Raw genomic sequence first — 13,506 nt, forward strand, 5'->3', positions numbered from 1 at the left:
TAACGAGGTATGTAACAAACTTCGCGGTCTACCAAACCCAATGGGTATCTATTAATATTCGGGGAAAAGAATTCAATATTACTGCGAAGAATTTTTGATTAATGACACTATTTTGTTAAATGTTTCTTTGTAGTTTTTAGATTCATCTTAAATCATTTATTTGTTAATGTAACTAGCCAAAGTTATGATATTTTTTGTTCGATGTAGATTTATTACGGTTTCGTAAAGTTTGTTTGCCATTTGTTTGGAAAGAATAACAATTTAAAACCATCAGATGACGCAGCATTTACCTGAATAAATTAAAGTTATTTGTGTTTATATTTATAAAATAGATGACTAGCCCGTTGGCGCAGTTTGTAGTGGCCCTGCTTTCTGTTCCGCGGGTTGCGGGTTCGATTCCCGCCTGAGTCTGGGTGTAATATTTGCATTTATATATGTATTATTTCTATGTATATTTATCCAAAAAAATAGTTATAACAGTCGGCTGTTACCTGTAACACAAGCATTAAGTTGCTTACCATAGGAACAGACGACCATGTGTGTATGTTATATGATATTTATTTATTTATTATTTATAAAAAAAAATCATATAGAAAACCTTTAACGGATTATTTATTGTCTCACGCATTTATTATCAAGTCATATGAAATCAATCAAAAAACAATGAAGCAATTTTGATTTAAAGATCAGACAAGTTTGTAGGAAGCTAAGACAGTTCATTTTAAAACAATTTTTTCATTGTTATTAATGATTCATAAAAGTGTTTTATGATAACTTTACTTACAGGAATCTAACGGACCTCAACCGGTATTTAAGGGTTTTTAAAATATCTTGGCAGATTACACTCCGAGTTTATATTATATTGTTCGGTTTATATTGTATTTCTTGTGTTATACAATTTTAATGATTAGTCCCATAGTTTGAGCAGCCTTGCGTCAAACAGTTACTATCGTGCTGAGCCGGCTCAAAAGTTGCGCATCAATATGCAGGCGGCTGGCTCGAGGCCAAACTAAAATTAAATGTTTTGTAGGTTGTACTTCAGTGCATTGTAGTTATAAATTATGAATGAAACTAAACACTGAAAGAGAAATGTTAAGTTATATGTATTTATAATTCAATGATTTATTGAAAATAGCCTTTAAAAATATTTGTGTTAAAAGTTTAGGGTGTGAAAAAGCTAAGTGTTATTGCTCAGGCGCTAATAAAATATGTAAAAACAAACGTTATTATCTAGTGTTACTGTAATAATATAACCAGTATTTATATGTGGGTTTTTTAGTTATACGCACTTTATTAGGACATTCTTGAATGAATTTAAATGTTTCCTGTGACAAAAGGCATGACTATGCAAGGCAAATTTTCACAATCGATAGTCAACCTTTGTAATCCCAGAATGGCGATAAAGGAATGGGCGAAGAATATAACGATCAAACCTTGCCCGCAGCGCTGCACTTTGGAGCAGTAACCACTTAACAGAGTAGATTGTGTTTTTAAGGAAAGCTGTAAGCACAGCGTTGGGTATACGATCGTGTGTATTTTAAAGCAGTAGCTACAATAATGTATATACAGACAGTATGTGCACATATATGTATTTTATTTTAACAACTTTTACCTCCTATAATGGCTATTTTTATTTTTTTATTTTTTGTTGTATTTTGAGAATTAAGACTATGTTGAGATTGAAAGCATGTTAATTAAAACTTACAATTAATGTTGATTTACGATTATACAAAGGGTAGGTGTTATTTTAAAGTAAATAGACATACGTAATAATAATTTATGCTTAAATCAGAAATAAAGAAATCACATTAATCACATATGTCAACGTATTTAGATATTTTTTTATTCAGGGCGTGAATCGAGCAAAAAAATCTGTAAGGGAGGTCTGCCCTTCTTGGAGCAAGTGTGAAAGTGGCCTTGAATGAAAAATAAACAACAGTTATTCTACTTTTTTTAATTCCTCAATTTAGTGAGTGATATTTAGTTCAAGCTCAAACGCTCAAAAGTTAGTAGATAAGAGAGCGTAGATAATTCATAATTTAGTAAAGATGAAAATGGAAACGTTAATATTTGATCCTTTAATTAGTTTTGTTGAGAATTTAGTAAAGCTAAAAATGGAAAAGTTAATATTTGAGCCTTTGATTACTTTTGATTAGAAACTATAAGTGGATATTTCAGCATATTTGTTTACCTACCAGGAGATGAAATAAAATAATGCAAACTACTTTGTACAAATTAGAGACAAGTATACGCGATCGACTTGCAAGCGATAGCTGTTGTTGCAGAAGATACAACTTAAATAGTTCATTAAAAAGTTTGTTTGTTGCCCATAGTCACCACGCTGGGTAAGCGGGTTGGTAACAACAGGGCTGGCTTTGTCGCACCGAAGACGCTGCTGCCCGTCTTCGGCCTGTGTATTTCAAAGCCAGCAGTTGGATGGTTATCCCGCCATCGATCGGCTTTTTAAGTTCTAAGGTGGTAGTGGAACTATGTTATCCCTTAGTTGCCTCTTACGATACCTACGGGAAGAAAGGGCGGTTATATTAGAAAATGTATAAAAATTAACACATTTCCATTTCTTTGTTTAAACAAATTTTTTTTTAGGATAAATACCTAACTTAAGTTACTTAAGATAGACGTATTGAGTAATTTTTTTGCCTTAATATTTGCTTCACTCGAGAGGTCTATCAATCGGTTTTCATAAATAAAATCGCTTATACTATCGTAACAAACAAAGAAAAAAGACACCGACAGTTAAAGAAAATTAAAGTAGTAAAAATTCATATAATTGTCATCGATTGCAAGTCAATTTATAACAATCACAAAGAGAAGACTCACAATTTCATATCTCGTACTAATCGTACAATATACCGTATTCAATTATATAGTACTCAATTTCCACGGAGTGTGTGAAAACGATAAGCTCGTTTATTATGATAATTAGTGTTTTAACGGCAGGAGGACAGTGAAGAAAAGTCTCTTAATACGTGGTTCAAATCGCACAACATACGTAGTACCTAAATAGATAAAATGTTTTGTAATGCCTTATTGTTTCGTAAAAGGAGATTGCTTCGTGAAATCTATTTACTACTGATGGTATGATTTAAATCAGAGTAAGTAGGCAGAGAAGAGAATCGCATCTCAGAGAAACAAATCTGTTAAAACTTGAAACAATGACAAAGATTTATTACGGTTCGTTAATGAAAGATCTTATCGTGGACTTATATTTAATTCCAAGGTGAAGCATTGTTAAGCGACTGCTAAATAATGTCTTAGAATCTAACGTAATGTTTTAAATTGATATAAATAATATTTAAAAGATATCTGCATCGTTTAAAGAACGTATATATAATAATGTTGAAATACAAATTACCATTATTCGCGTAGTTACTCGCACTTTAATAATTGAAGTGAAACATCTTTAGAATCTATAAGATTTTAGATTAACATGGTTACTTCTATTACTAAAACTATTCATAACATAACCATAACTGGTGACCAGTGTTTGCGCAGCAAACGTGTGAGAAAGGAGGTAGTCCGGTATGGACATTGCTAAAGCCGTCAAAATTCACTCGCAAATTTCAGTTTCGTGAACAAGACATTCGCAGTTAATGTCGAAATATCGAGCTCCGCAAAATCAAAATAAAAAACATTTAAAAAAAACGTTTATGAATAGTTCTTTAGAATCATTGTGATTTGAAACTTGATGAAATGAAAAATACATCATGACAAAGAAAGAAATACACAAATGTATAGGAGAGAATGAGATGAAATACATTAAAGCTCGAAACGCGTAAGCGACGCGTTTTGGACGGCGCTTATGACTTTTTCACGAGACCGTGATCTTCGTCGATAGAACAAAACGCAACAGCCTTCCTTCCCTCGACTTTTCAGAAGTTTCGCTTCTGCTGCGTGTGAATTGCACACCTACACTTTTTGAAGTAAAACTTTTTTACGCACACTATACGACTTAGGGAGTAAACTGGTGAATGCGTCATGAGAAAGTTAGGAAAAGTAAGATCGGGCGAGACGAACGGAAGTCAAGAGGAAGATAAAAGTTAACTAAGATCGAAAGAAAGAGAATTACGTTTCGTAGGTTTTTCTTCAGTCGTGTGGTCTAAAGCACACTCGTTTTTTATTTATTAATATATGTAATGTTAAATTTTCAATGGTTTTTAATTTGATTATTGACTTTATTTATATATATATATATATATGGCAGGTTGTCGACCTCACACAAGATTATCTGTACTGATGTAAAATGTCTTTTTTTAGTATGAAACTTAGCGTTGTACTGACTTAAAGCTGAAATATTAGCATTATTCCAGTAATTAGCTATATATTGATTCGTGAAGCAAAAACTTTGTAAGCCTTTTTACGAAAATTCCGCGGACGGAGGGGTATGAAATTTCGCACAATCATAGTTTATATAGAGAAGGAGAATGCAGAATGCTGATATATTTTTAAAATTATGATTAAAAAATACATTAAATTAATAAAAAAAAAACATTACACACACTACCATGTATTTGACACATACACGCATATATACTCTTTTGTTTATTATTATAGTTAGATGTATAGTCTTTGACAACAGAACCTTGATGATGTTCATGTTCAAACTTGGTACGTAAGTAAAAAAAAAATTGATCGAATTTTGACCACTGAGCGAACACTATTTATTATTATATACTCATATATTCTTAGAATATTTAAAATATTGTCTCAAGAATATCGTCATAATTTAAATAACGTACAGTTTAAAACTAAAGCTCACCTTCGATAACAATTTCGTGAGCACTAGATTGGGTTTTACTTATGCATGCAACAGTACGATATGAGTAACAGTTACTACGAGTACAATACGGTAGTTTACTAACTTTGATAGCGTGTAGTTTGCTCAATGTGTTTCGACTAAAATAGAGTTATTGATGTACGTTTTGTTATATCATAACTTATTTAAACACAAAATAATATTATAAAACAGTAACATTTTTGTGCTGTGTGGCTACGGCACTAAAGAATTTAGCCACCCCCTCTCTTCCCGTGGGTGTCGTAAGAGGCGACTAAGGGATAACAAGGTTCCACAACCACCTTGGAACTTAAGAAGCCGACCGATGGCGGGATAACCATCCAACTGCTGGCTTTGAAATACACAGGCCGAAGACGGGCAGCAGCGTCTTCGGTGCGACGAAGCCAGTACTGCGGTCACCAACCCGCCTGCCCAGCGTGGTGACTACGGGCAAAACACATGAGTTCACGTTATTTTTGGCGTAAACTTGTGGAGGCCTATGTCCAGCAGTGGACTGTATAGGCTGTAATGATGATGATGATGAACATTTTTTATTAAATATAAGATATATGATAGATATAATGATTAATAAAGTTTTATAAGTTGCAACTTTGAGTATCGTTTTGTGTATATTTTGATATTAAAACCGTTCTAAAATCCTTTAAGTAAAAAATTTGGGCACAGCCTTCTGTTTGTATGTCATTATGGATACAAGCAAAGTTGCTTTGTATAAAAAAAAAATATCGAGCCCTGAATTTGTAATAATCGTAGTTTTAGTATATCATTAAACTTTCAAGTAAATAAAATACGGGGAGGCCTTAGGGATGTGAGAAGTGTATTCCGCATAAACGAATCGTGAAGTTATCCTTTCGCTCCTCCGTAACGAGATATACTCGCACAACAAACTTTGCGGTCTACAAACCGAACTGAACCTCGAGAATATGGTTTGAATATTAACAGGCTCGTGTTTGTATCTTTTATTGTTTTTTTTTAATCAGGTTATCATTAGTTTACCGCTTTAACTGTATCTTCATATTGAAAATATAGGTATAGGTGGTATTCGTATGAAGTAAATGTTTTCTTTTCATTTTAATTAGTAAGTAATTTCTGTTTTCAAAGTTATGAACGTTATAAATAAACAAAATAAACGCTTCACTCTCATTATAACGTGTTTATTACCATTCTCTAAGGCTCAGTGGTCATAACGTGAGGATAACCATTCAGATAAAAAAAACAGACACATACACATACAATTATTCGTTACGAGTGAATAAAACTTTTGCGACCTTTTTACCATAATGGTTATCATTTGAGTGTTTGTTTATTTTAGCTCTAAAGTGTCATTGGTGGGAGTGGTAGACTTACAGGTTATAATTGGCAATCTTAAATGTATTATTGTTCTTATTAATCCGGGAAATATTTTTATATAAATTAGTATAATTTTATCCTTAAACTATATCAAAAAGATGTGTTAACAATTTTCTGAACATACACATATACAATACTTGTTTCGCCTTTTAATTGTAACTACAATTTTAAAAGCAACATGTTCTCTTTTATTTGCAATCAACAGCGTTTACGTTTTAGGGTAAGGTAACTTAAAAATTATTTATTTACTTATTCGTTATGCTGCGTATCTAAAAATATGTTTATATTGTTAAATCTCATGATGTAAAGAAAATGGCGATTCATTAGTCGAGTTCATTTCGAGTTACAAAGAAGTTATAAGAGCAAGGAGGTTTACTTTTTATAAACACGGTCTTCTTTTTAGAGTATACAAAGTATATTTAAGTAAAAGAAGAAATTTCACATTAAACTCGTTCTACGATGAAATACAATCCTTGTTTTTAAAACTACTAAATAGCAGCTATAAAGACCACTGAAAAGTTTTCAAATAAAATCGACGAGCATCCCTGTTTACACGCTATTTCCTACTTTGTCAAAATCGATTCTATTTATAGCTATTTGCTATCGTTCTACTGTTTAAAGTTTCAATTATTGTCAATTCTACTACATAGATCAAGAACATTTGATAGCAATTTAGTTCACGTCAAATTACAGTTAGACCTCTCTTTTATTAAAACTAAGAATAGTTTTTTAGTATAAAAATTTGTTTTGCAATTTTTTATTCGTATTTGAGTTACATACAGCTTTTCTGGTTTATTGTCTTAATACATAGTCTTTCAGAGGTATTGTGAGAAGGTGTTAATTAAATTAATTACGCGTACTGTAGCATCATAGAATTAAGGCAACAGTGTCGATTAGATTAACAAGTCGTTGCTCACTTCATTCTGGGAATGCATCAGGTACGTACGTACATATATCGGTAAAAGCTTTATTAGTCGAGTAAGGCGCAGAACGGGAAAGGTAATGAATTTAACGGTCTACTCGTATGTATGTATGCATGCACGTAAATATGCATTTGTGTAAGAATGATAGAACGACTGAATATATTTTGACAAATGAGGTTTCTATCTAATGTTTTTAATTGTCTCTAATAGTGTCATAGATTAAATGTACTGAACACTATATTTTCTGAAAGTGTTCTGTACCTACTTGTATTCGGCATATAACAAAATGTAATTAAAGTTAATTTTTATGTAATTTCTTATCGATTTAACATTTTTGGTATAAAAATATTTAAGAAATTAAAATAACAAAAAAAGCAAAAACTACTATCTATACATGCTGTAAATTGTAACACTTGGTAATTTCTTTCATAAATAATACTTAAGCAATTATATATGAGTGAAATATTGTTATTTACACTAATAAATAAAATTAATGTTGGTTTTTTTCATCTACCTAACTAGGCCGGAAAATTAGCGTACGTCTAGCCTCATGGTAAGCGATTACCGTAGTTTATAAGCGCCTGCAACACCAAAAGTATCGCAAGCGCGTTGCCGAATCTATCCCTAATCCCTCCCAGGAGCTTTAGTCACCTTACTCACCAACAAGAACAAAATACTGTTTAAAAACATTATTATTTAGCTGTGGTCTTCTGTAAGGTCGAGGTACTACCCCAGTCGGGCTGCTCCGTATATTGAGCTGGAAATTTCCTGCTGTGCCCTATCACAGTGAAAAAGTGAGTTTTCTTTAATTATATTAAAAATGCCGCTCTTAATATTTCATTGCTGATTTTGACAAACTATTCAGAATAACTATGTTTAATAATTAGGATATTAATTGTCTGTATCCTTATTGGTATAGTAAGAATTTAAACTTAAATATCAGTTGTTGTTGTAATGCTAATACTCCATGAAATAAATAAATAAAATATGAATACTCCATACCTAAATGAAGTCTTTCCTATATGAAATAAGATTAAGCATTTTTCCATGTCTAAAACTTATTACAGGGCCGGGTAAAGGGGAGTCGTACAGCCTTATACTATAACGGCGCATAAAGGTTAAAAATATAATATCCAAATTTCAGCAGGTCAACAAATTTTTCTGAAATTTCAACCCACTTCCAAAAACAGAGGAGATTCTCAATTCGATTGTATTTTTTTTACGTATGTTATTATAATGACATTCGTATCATTATTATTATTTATTATATTCGTATGGCTTATGGGTCGACCGATTTCGTTGATTTTTTTTCTAAAGGTGGTGCACGTTATGTGGTCCTATTTAAATTTAATTGAGATCTAACCAGTACTTTTCGAGTTATATCAAATAATGCGTATTTACTTAACTATTTTTTCGTCTACCTACGTTGTATTATACCGCATAACTTTTCACTGAGTTTACTGATTTTAATCATTCTTGTTGTATTAGAAAGATTATATTTGTCTTGTTGTGTTGTATTCCTATTTAAGTTTTATTGAGATCTGATTACTATTTATTGAGTAATCTTTGATAACGCGTATTTACTTGACTATTTTTTCGTCTATTTAGATTGTATAACATGTCGATGTAATTGAAGCCAGTTTTTTTCGCTTGCAAGTAAAATTATTAGTCCTTCTACTGAATTATGAGCCACCGATTCATAATTGTTTCAAGGTTTTCAAATCTTCAAATCTGGCCTTGCATATTTCTAGGATTCGAACTAAGATTATTATAAACTGTAATAAATTTTAGAATAAAACAGCTTATCAATGATTATCTTAAATAAAATTAACCACTCACCACTGTATTACTAGCATAAAGAGTTACGTGCCTTATTTATTATGAAATGCTTACTAGCTAATTTGCAATGAGTTTCTCAAAGAAATATAGATAGAAAATCTAAAAAAATAAATAAATTGACTAAAATATAACATCTACCTGTTGCTTAAATTCAATAGTTAAACAATCGCTCTGGTGTTGTGGTGTGAGTAGTCACTCGGTATGGATATTTGTATTTCTACAAATATTTATTTCCGGTTTAGATGTCTGTCTTCGTGGGTCTCCTCATCGTGCCTCGCAGAGCACTTTCAGCCGTCGGTCCCGGTTGTTATCATAAATACCTGATAACGATCGTTACTCATCGTCAGTACGGAACACATTCGTCAACCTGCAGGGGAGAAGCGTGGTGAATTAATCTTCTATCATTCTCCTACATGAAGAAAGATGCCTTTGCTCAGCAGTGGGATGTTACAGGCTAAATGCAATTGCTTAAATTCCAATTAATATGAATAAAATAAAATTTATTTGAGTGACTTACTTTTTGAAACGGTTTAACTAATTATAAATACTTAAAAGTTTGTGCGGCGTCCATCTATGAGGAAGTTAATTAGTTAGCTAATTTTGTTTATCTGCTATGCAGAACGAGTTTATATACATTTATTTATAAAAATTGCACCAAACATATTTTATTTTAAAGACTATTTTATTACAATCTATATACGTATGTACAAAAAGTTGTACAACGTACATATTGGTCGAAACCAATATGGTTGACATTGTTGTAGTAAAGCGATAGTTATGTCAAACACACAATAATAATCCTAATGAAATTCAGAATTAGCAATGCAATGGCATAAATCCGTGACAGCGATCCGAAGTACAAGCCGCACGGGATTCGGCTCTGGCGCTCGGCTCAAGTGTAGTTATGAGATTTACATAGCAACACGTGGAACAAGTGTTTTATTGCGGCACAGTATAGACTTTATATTTCCCAGAGGATATTCAAAATGTACATAGATATGACGGTTTTGTATGAAAACTATAGTGGATTGTAGGAACATCGAATAGTTAGATTGACATACCTAATAATTTTTCCCTTGAATTTTATGTTGAATATTTTTTTTAGTTTGAAATATTTTTAACACAATACAATAATAATTTAGGAAATAAATGCTTGACGATCTGTACATATAAAATTACGAGAGAATCGGTTTTAGGGTTCCGTACCTCAAAAAGAAAAACGGAACTCTTATAGGATCACTTTGTTGTCCGTCTGTCTGTCAAGACTGTTTTTCTCAGGAGTACGTGGAAATATCAAGCTAAAATTCATATCAAACATTCAAGTCTCCTCTTCCTTAGAGCTGTGAATAAATCAAAGTTCTAAACCAATGCAATCAAAAGATACAGCCCTTTATGCTGTAAATTTTCGACATTCGCAAGGGAATCAAAAACCTACAGGGTACTTTACTTCCCTTGAACTCAGAATTTTGAAATTTGGTACGAAGCAACGTCTTATAGCACAGATAAAGGAAATATTGCGAAAAGCATAAATTTTTAGTTAAATCATGTAAAATATTATCCGATGGCCGTTGGAGTAGACGGGTCCTAGAGTGGAGACCGCGTCTTGGCAAACGCAGTGTGGAACGTCCTCCGGCCGGACGTAAGATTGCCGGTGTAGGCTGGATGAGGATTGCGGAAGACCGGGATTTCTGACGCGAACTTGGGGAGGCCTATTTCTAGCAGTGGACTGCGATAGACTGAAGTGTAAGTGTATGTAAAATATTAAGTAAAAATATTTTTAATAATTTTGATTGTAAAGAACTCTCAATGCGCGAGTCTGACTCGTACTAGGCCAGTTTTTTTTTATCGGTACGCTTTACGTGTCTAATTATTCAATAAAAAAATTATACAACGGTAGAACCCTAGTTTTTTTAGTTTTTTTTTATTGGGTGCCTTATCTGCTCCATAAGTAGACATTGATGTGGTTATTGGATTAAAAAAAATATTTTAAAACCTAAATACACTCCGTGACCGATTAATTTCCAGTCAAGTTATTTTAGGTAAACAAATAGCAAAATAGTTTTTTGCCGCGTCAACTGGGACTTTCAGCGGGGTCTGGTATCGACCGGGTTATTTGTGGCTTGCAGCGTGGAGCGTGGCCAGTATATCTTCCTCACATCTAGGTTCGAAAACCGAAATTATCGCGAATATTTTGCATTTCGAGCTTCTGTATTTTTAAAAAATTATTGACTTACATGTTTTTCTTACAAATTAGTGGAACTTTTTATTATACGAGGCAAACTGCTGGCTTTGAAATTTAGAAATACTATCAAAAAAATAAAAATAAAATATTGGAAAAGTAGGTATTTTAATGTCCGATAAAACGGAGAGTAGACAGTACTACTTACTTAATAGTTAAGTTCCTTTACCAGTTTTCTTATAAATTTGACAATGGCTATTATGTTAATGGAAAATATTGAAAAAATATTCACAACCCTACAAAGAGAAACATATAAACTCAGTGTGAGGAAAACGCACGGCGGAACTTTCAAAAATTAATATTTATTTTATTTGCTCATTTCAAATAAAAGCTATTTTTTTAATTTGAATAAAGCGAAATTTACCTATATCATATTTTATATTTCATTATTGTTTTGCCTTTAGAACAGAGACAGCATTGTATTTGTTAACCAATGTCATCAGGTTTTTTGTTTGATCTCACCTAGTTTCATCTCCGGTGAAGATTTCAAAGCAATTAATTTTCAAGTTTAGAAGATCTTGTTTAATATTGTTCGAAGTCTAGTAGTATTGTGTTTGCTTCTCAATATCTGCATCTCATATTTGTTACTATTACGTAGTACTAACAAGATCTTCGCTGCAGTAGAGACTCGCTCATCTTCTTCAGCTTATCATCATCATTACAGTCTATACAGTCCACTGCTGGACATAGGTCTCCACAAGTTTACGCCAAAAATGCCGCAAACTCATGTGTGTTGCCCATAGTCACCACGCTGGGCAGGCGGGTTGGTGTCGCAGCGAAGACGCTGCTGCCCGTCTTCGGCCTGTGTGTTTCAAAGTCAGCAGTTGGATGGTTATCCCGCAACCGGTCGGCTTTTTAAGTTCCAAGGTAGTAGTGGAACTGTGTTATCCCTTAGCGCTTCTTACGATACCCACGGGAAGAGAGGGGGGTAAATTATATAGTTTTTCAAAAAAAAATACGGACAAATTGTTTCAAGGGTATAAACTATTACTAAAATTAATTCATATGTTAAGACCCGACCATCTTTTTCACCATATTGTTTACAGTTACAATTAAGTAAAATAAACAGAATACTTGAAATTATTCTGCCGGTCTCGTTGTTGTAAGCTGATAAAGCGATCCAGAGTTACAAAGGTAAGCTATGCTCATGAATCTTAAGATCACTCAGTAGAAAGGGAAGCAATATAGTTATGCAACAATTGTGTCAGAATATCCTGACTTAGAATTGTAGTTGCATTCAGAGTTAATTTTGGACACAGTAGGTATACTGATTTATATATGAGTACTAATTCACTTACGTTGAAATGCGCTTAGTAAAATTAGTGAGATTTCTCGAACTAGTTTGTGCAGGTATACTGGACGAGATCGTGATATTAAATGAGTAAAGAAAATATCTCAATAAAAAGTTGATTGAAAAACGAATATAAAATTTTTATTTCCGTTTTTCAATTATTTCATTTATTAAGAGGTATCTGACATCGATTTTTTATTTTATTTCATACAATCCTTGCCCTTACAATAAGTAGTGCAAAAAATAATTATCCAATTTAGTGCAGTGCTTCGTTAGCTATGCGCATAACTACATTTCGGTGATTAATTTTTATTTATGTAGATAGATAGACGTACATTGTGAAACGAATTATTATACAAAACTTATTTAATTTACGCCTCAAAACCCATTTGTAATCTTACTTTATTGGTTACATGATTTATTACAGTCTACCGAGCTATTAACCACCATTTACAAGACTGAAAAGACGGTTCTACAATAGTTAATAATGTTTCCTTCACCCTTAGTCCTTAATTAATGAGTAATTAAGAATGATTTTTCATAATAAAATCTTCTTGGAACAGTGTTAAGATTTACGATTTTATTCAATTCGGCGTTCCAGTAAATAACCGGGACCCGAGACCCATTAAGTGCTTAAGTGCCTCCCGAGCACGAAATTGGGGATGATAATGGAAATGGGTTCCTTACTATGTTAATATAAGAGTTTACACGGACGTACCAATTGACGCGTTGTTTTAAGTAATATTCGAATAAGTTGAGAAACCCTAATATGTTATTTAAATGAGGCTCTGTGTAGCAGAGTTGTCCGTGTAGTGAGGCCAACCGATATATTACCATATTACTTATATATTATTATCACGTCATTGTACGTGTAAATTATTTTTATGAAGCAATTTATCATTCTAACTCTGACAAAGTACGACATAAACTATGTAGAAAAAGTGTAACAAAAATATTTATCGGTTTGGAATTAGTAACTCGATAGAAATGGAAATATCCATTCTTATATGTAACTTTGTCACAATAAAGAAGTTTGAATTTCTCCGTGCGTTCA

This window comes from Melitaea cinxia, chromosome 1 (assembly GCF_905220565.1).
Source record: "Melitaea cinxia chromosome 1, ilMelCinx1.1, whole genome shotgun sequence".
Taxonomy (NCBI): domain Eukaryota; kingdom Metazoa; phylum Arthropoda; class Insecta; order Lepidoptera; family Nymphalidae; genus Melitaea; species Melitaea cinxia.